Source organism: Vigna umbellata, chromosome 10 (assembly GCF_029865625.1).
Source record: "Vigna umbellata cultivar VRB3 chromosome 10, Vumbellata_1.0, whole genome shotgun sequence".
NCBI lineage: Eukaryota > Viridiplantae > Streptophyta > Magnoliopsida > Fabales > Fabaceae > Vigna > Vigna umbellata.
The window spans coordinates 16219381-16226408 of NC_142174.1; the positions used below are offsets into that span (position 1 = coordinate 16219381).

General features: G+C 39.6%; 1 pseudogene; it reads right to left on the minus strand.

Annotated features, from left to right (window-relative positions):
* Positions 1–5343: 5343 nt before the first annotated feature.
* LOC148192039 (AAA-ATPase At2g18193 pseudogene) lies at positions 5344–7028 on the minus strand (annotated as a pseudogene).

A 7028-nucleotide genomic window follows, 5' to 3' on the forward strand; every position in this document is an offset into this window, starting at 1 on the left:
AAACTCTTCAATGCATGAGAACCAGAGTGTAGACCTTCTGGTTGTGAATGACTTCATGGATGTCTTTCCTGAAGAAGTTCCTGGTTTACCTCCTCCACGGGAAGTGGAGTTTTCTATTGATCTGGTCTCAGGAGCAGGGCCAGTATCTATAGCCCCTTATCGGATGGCTCCAGCCGAGTTGGCTGAGTTGAAGAAGCAGATTGAAGAACTGTTAGAGAAACAGTTTATCCGGCCGAGTGCTTCGCCGTGGGGTGCGCCGGTGTTGCTAGTAAAGAAGAAGGATGGTAGCTCAAGGTTGTGCGTTGACTATCGACAGCTGAATAAGTTGACAATCAAGAATAAGTATCCGTTGCCGAGAATAGATGATTTGATGGATCAATTACACGGAGCTACTGTATTTTCTAAGATCGATCTGAGGTCGGGCTACCATCAGATTTTGGTAAAAGCCGATGATGTACAGAAGACGGCTTTCAGGTCTAGATATGGCCACTACGAGTACGTAGTTATGCCTTTTGGTGTGACTAATGCTCCAGCCATCTTTATGGATTACATGAATAGGATCTTCAGACCATTCTTAGATAAATTCGTAGTTGTCTTCATAGACGACATACTAGTTTACTCTAAGACTCGGGAAGAACACGAAAGGCACCTTAGAACAGTGCTTGGGATATTGAGAGAAAGAAAGCTTTATGCCAAGCTGTCCAAGTGTGAGTTTTGGATGGAAGAAGTTCCTTTTCTGGGGCATGTCATTTCAGCTAGTGGAATCGCTGTGGATCCAGCTAAGGTACAAGCTGTACTTCAGTGGGAAAAGCCAAAGACTGTTACTGAAGTAAGGAGTTTTATGGGTTTGGCGGGCTATTATCGCCGCTTTATCAAAAACTTTGCCAGAATAGTAACGCCGTTGACGCAATTGACCAGAAAAGATAATCCTTTTGTTTGGACTGACAAGTGTGAAGTCAGCTTTCAAGAACTAAAGCAAAAGTTGACTAGCGCTCCAGTTTTGGTTATCCCTGACACAGGTAAACCTTTTGAGGTTTTCTGTGATGCCTCTCATCAGGGATTAGGGTGTGTGCTGATGCAGGAGAAGAGGGTAGTGGCGTATGCGTCAAGACAACTCAAGGTTCATGAGAAGAATTACCCCACTCATGACTTGGAATTAGCGGCTGTAGTATTTGCTTTAAAGATTTGGAGACACTACCTGTATGGTGCGCAATTTCAGGTGTTCAGTGATCATAAGAGCCTGCGATATCTCTTTGATCAGAAAGAGCTTAACATGAGGCAAAGGAGATGGATGGAGTTCCTTAAGGATTATGACTTTGATCTTTTATACCATCCTGGGAAAGCCAATGTAGTGGCAGATGCATTGAGCAGAAAGGCAGTGCATATTTCCTCATTGATGATAAGAGAATTAGAGCTGGTAGCAAGCTTCAGAGATTTGCGGTTGCAAGTAGAATTTGAAGCTGACAGCATCAGATGCAATAATTTGGTGGTATCCAATGACTTGTTGAAGTGTGTTAAAGAAGAGCAGTCGAAGGATATTGAACTTCAGACGTCAGCTAGTTTGATTGGAACTGAACAAGGTAAAGATTTTGCCTTGGGGGTCGACGGTGTTTTGAGATTTAAAGGCAGAGTCTGTATTCCTAGCAGCTCAGGATTGAAGAAGTTAATCATGGAAGAAGGTCACAAAAGCCGTTTTAGCATGCATCCAGGCATGACAAAGATGTACCAAGACCTCAAGAAGTCCTTCTGGTGGTCGGGTATGAAGAGGGACGTGGCACAATTTGTGGCTTCTTGCTTGACTTGTCAAAAGGCAAAAGTGGAACATCAAAGACCTGGAGGTTTGTTGCAACCGTTGGAGATTCCCGAGTGGAAATGGGATAGCATCGCGATGGACTTTGTTACCCATTTGCCACGCACTATTCGAAAACATGACGCAATATGGGTAATAGTGGACCGATTGACCAAGAGTGCTCACTTCTTGGCAATTGATTTGAGAATGTCTATGACAAAGTTGGCACAACTATATGTTAAGGAGATAGTGAGGTTGCATGGAGTGCCTTCGAGTATTGTATCAGATAGAGACCCGAGGTTCACATCCAGGTTTTGGCAAACCCTTCAGAATGAGATGGGAAGCAGACTTCAGATGAGCTCGGCTTATCATCCCCAAACTGATGGGCAGTCTGAGCGGACAATCCAATCGCTCGAAGATTTGCTGAGGACTTGTATTTTGGACCACCTAGGAGTATGGGATGAGATATTACCACTGGTTGAGTTCACTTATAATAACAGCTATCAGGCCAGTATCGGTATGGCTCCGTTTGAAGCCCTGTATGGTAGACGTTGTAGAACACCTTTGTGTTGGTTTCAGGAAGGAGAGTATGTGTTAACGGGACCAGAGATAGTTCAACAGACTACAGAGAAAGTGAAGCTTATACAGGCAAGGATGCGAGCATCTCAAAACAGGCAGAAGTCCTATGCTGATCAGAGGCGCAGGCCGTTAGAGTTTGTAGCTGGGGACCATGTGTTTCTCCGAGTGACTCCAACTACCGGTGTAGGGAGAGCAATTCGGGCTAGGAAGTTGTCTCCTAAGTACCTTGGTCCCTATCAGATCCTACGACGTATAGGACCGGTAGCTTATGAGATAGCCATGCCACCCCAGTTAGCAAACCTGCATCCGGTGTTCCATGTATCTCAGCTGAGAAAATACGTGTCTGATTCTTCTCATGTACTTGAAGTTGAAAATGTGCAAGTCAGAGAGGATTTGTCAGTAGAAGTGCAACCCGTAAGGATTGAAGAGAGCCAAAACAAACAACTTAGAGGGAGAACTGTCAAACTAGTCAAGGTAGTTTGGGATAGGAGAACAGGTGACTCTACATGGGAGTTAGAAGAAGAAATGAAGCAATTATACCCTCAACTATTTTCTTGATGTATTGAATTTTCGAGGACGAAAATTTTTGTTGTTGGGGAGAATGTAAGACCCATGAAAAAGAAAATAATTATAGTAGTAAATTTTAGTATTTTATTAGTAATAATAATTTTAATGGATAGAAAAATGTAAATTTTGGATATAAAATTATAGTAATTTTAGAAGGAGAGGTTCAAATTTTTGGTAACTTATTTAGTAAATTTTTTAATTTGAATAGTAAAAAAAAAAAGTAAATAGTAAATAGTAAAAAGTAAATAGTAAATAGTAAAAAGTGAATAGTAAAAATAAATTTTCAGCATTTGGATTCCTTAGCATGGAAGAAAGTAGTAGGTAGAAATTAGGATCAGATTTGGTGAGAAAATGATTGAAATATTATTTTTAAATAATAAAAATAATATTAAAATATTAATGAATAGTAAATTTTTTTTTTTACCTATAAATAGCCATAGGAGGGAAGGTTATTTTGCACCAAGAAAAGAGGAATCAAGTGAGAGCTTGAGAAATAGAGAAGAAAGAATTAGGGAGAAATTTTTAGTTGCAAGAAGAGTAGAGGTTCTGAAGGGTTTCGGGGAAACAAATTCGGAGCAGGAGATTAAGTCTGGAATAGAGGTAGGGGAGCTAACTTTTCTATGTTTTTATATTATGATTTAGTATTTCTATGCTTTTATATTATGATTTAGTATTGTTTTATTACTATTCATATCTTGAAATTCTGTGTAAATACTGTTAATGCTTACTGTATGTTTATCTATGTTGAAATTCGGTGTAAATATTGTATGCTGTTATTTTGAATCTGTAAATAAGAAATTTGTTAAAAACTAGTTGAGGAACACTTTGGCTAAGGAAAGACTTGGTACTTAAGTTGTCCATTGTGACGCACCTCTCTTTCCTGGAAGTCTACTCGACAAGTTTTTAACTTAAATCCTATTGAACAGATTATGTATTGTTAAATTATTGTGTAATATATCTGTTGGAATATATTCAGTTTGTATGATTTCTGAAATGATTGGATTTTATTACATTTGAATTTATGCATCTGAACATGATTGTGAACTATAATGATGTTATTTATGTGGAAAGTATGTGAATGTATGAGATATGTTAGATTCACTGTGATAATATGATGGTATATGGTTATTCATGTCTTGGGTTAAGTTTCAAGGTAATAGTATGATTCATGAACGTAATTCCATGATCCTCAAGGAGAGGATACATGGTGGTGATTTGGGGGTGTATAGAATGATTGCATGGTAGCTCAGTTTTGGGGGTCATCCTGAAACTCCAATGGCCTTTCTTCTCATGTAGAGAGGATTGAACCATGTGGTGAGGAGTAGCAGGAGGTCCTAGTCTTGGGTGCTTCCATATGATCCAAGGTGAGTGATAACGGATTAACCTCGTGACTGTGGCCGGGCGGTAGTGCCCAAGTTCCATAAGGCGGTAGTGCCAAGTTCCATAAGGCGGTAGTGCCAAGTTCCATAAGGCGGTAGTGCCAAGTTCCATAAGGCGGTAGTGCCAAGTTCCATAAGGCGGTAGTGCCAAGTTTCACAAAGCGGTAGTGCCAAGTTTCATAAGGCGGTAGTGCCAAGTTTCATAAAGCCACCACGAGTGCAAGACCCGCCATAGCTCGGTAATCATTCTAGTCCGGACGAGTCGGGTTATAAAGTAACACGTCTTGTGATATCATTTTACCATGTGTATCAAAGTAATGGATAAGTATGTATGATGTGATTGTTGTATGATGGTATGAGTATGTATGACATAATTATTATATGAGGTTTGCATGCATGTTTCATAAATGATTGGTTGCATGTTAGCTTACCCTACTTGTTTGTGTTTGTTTGTGTTTGGGTATGTGCGATGATCGTATAATTCGTTATACGGGAGCAGATGGCAAGGAGGATACGTTGGAACCAGTACTTGATGGGGAAGGCAATGCTGCAGCTTAGATTCACTAGCTTTTATTAGTTAGCTTTGATGAACTTTTGTACGTTTAAAGCTTTAAATTCTATGTAATTTCTAGGGAGAAAACCCTAATACTCTAAGTTTTCAATTCCATGCTATTCTAAGGATGATTGAAATCCTTAAATTACTCTTGACTGCTTTCCTATATTAATAAGTGATGACGTCTTTATTATATAAGTTTGATGTATATATTTTGGGACGTCACATATTACATCAAAAGGGGAGAAGAAAAAATACTTAACGAAAGAAGCACTGAAGTCACGGAACACATTAATATAATATAATATAAAGAAAATTGGTATGACATACTTTTACATTAATAAAAAGGTTATAAAAGAATAAATTTTTGTATTTTTTTAGAAAAGAAAAGAATAAAAAATAAAAAAATGTAATGTAAAATGAATGTAAAAAACTTGTGTTTAAAAAAACATTTTTCTAGTATAAGAAAGCAAATAAGCATTTGTAGTATAAATTATAATTGATAATTCATACATAATTTTCTATTATGTTCTTGCCTCTCTTTTAAGTTGAACAGAGTTAAAAAGAAAAACACAGATAGAAAATAGTTTTCTTTAGCAGAGTTCATTGGGTCTCCTTCATCTGTTGTTTGAGAAATTCAACAAGTGCTTCCAAAGCATGGTCAGGGTCCTCGTTTCTGATGAGATGCTCTCCTACAACTGCAGGGGTGACTTGTGTTTTCTCCAACATTCCTTTGATCTCTTCAACCAGAGGATGATGTCCTTCAATACCCAAATAATTAGAAGCCATAATCGGAAACGCCCTACCTCTGAGAAAGGACAAGTGAATGTGCATGTCCATGCGACCAGGGCGCAGCAACGCCGGGTCTATTTTCTCTTTGTGGTTAGTAGTGAATATTATAACCCACCCCTCTCCACCGCCTGACTTAAACCATCGATGAAATTCAGCAAATTCGACAGACTAAACTTCCCACTACCCTCACCCCGCTCCTTCTCAATATCTGAATCTTGTTTTGGTTTTGATCGATCATGCACCTCTTTGTTGCAATCTATGTCTTCAATCACCAAGATGGAACTGCCAGATATATCCCTCATGGCTTCCATCAGGTCTGAATCAGAAGCAATACAAGATAAATCCAAATCATACACGTCGAATTTCAAGTGATTGGCAATGGCTGCAATGAGGCTAGATTTTCCTGTTCCCGGAGGTCCATACAGCAAGTACCCACGTTTCCAAGGCTTTCCCACCTTCTTGTAGAATTCCTTCCTCTTCAGGAACCGATCTACATCATCAACTACAGCTTGCTTCAACTCGGGATCCAAGGCCAGCGTGTCGAATGTGGCAGGATGAGATAACTCCCAGTCGGTCCATCCGTAACTCCTCCTGGAATGGATTTCCAGAATCCTCTTCTCACTTTTCATGGCCTCGTATGTTTTAAGGACGTGTGGGATATACCGATCCAACACTCTCTCTCTGTTCCTCTCGTCGAAGGTCAGTACAAAGGCTTGCTTCCAGGAATCGCGCGAGTTTTCGTCTGAATTCTCATCCAACTTCCAAGTGAACTTGGTGCCTTCAAACTCGTCCACCACCTCTTGGCTTGGATCCACTGCGAGATTCAGGTGCTTTTCGTTTTCTCGTTTACCAACTTTGAGTGATTTGTAGGTGCTGGTAATCCTGGTGGGGAGATACTCCTGCGCTGCAAGGAAAACTTCATTTCCATTATACCGATCGTGCCAGAATTCGTTGATTCGGAGAGATATTTGATTATTTGGTTGGCTATGGAAAAAGGCTTCTAGCTTTGAGACAAGAAAGGATCGAATTTGGTGGGGTATGAGATCATTGAATGCAGTTCTGAGGAGCATGGTGAATGTGGAGAACGTAGCGTACACCTCGAACCACGACGAAGCTGATGCAAACGAAGGAAGATGTTTGCGCATGTTGGATACCATGGTTTGGTAAACTTTAGGGAATACAAGAAAGAGAGGAACCAAGGATTGATGAAATTTGTGTAAAACTCAGTAGGTATTCATACTAATTTCAATTCTTGCACCTCAAGTTTTGATTTTGTCTTTTACTACATTATTACTCCGCGTAGCCGTTTCTCTTAATTTTCTTTGTAATTAATGTTAAAGTATTATTAATATTATTTTTAGAAATATGC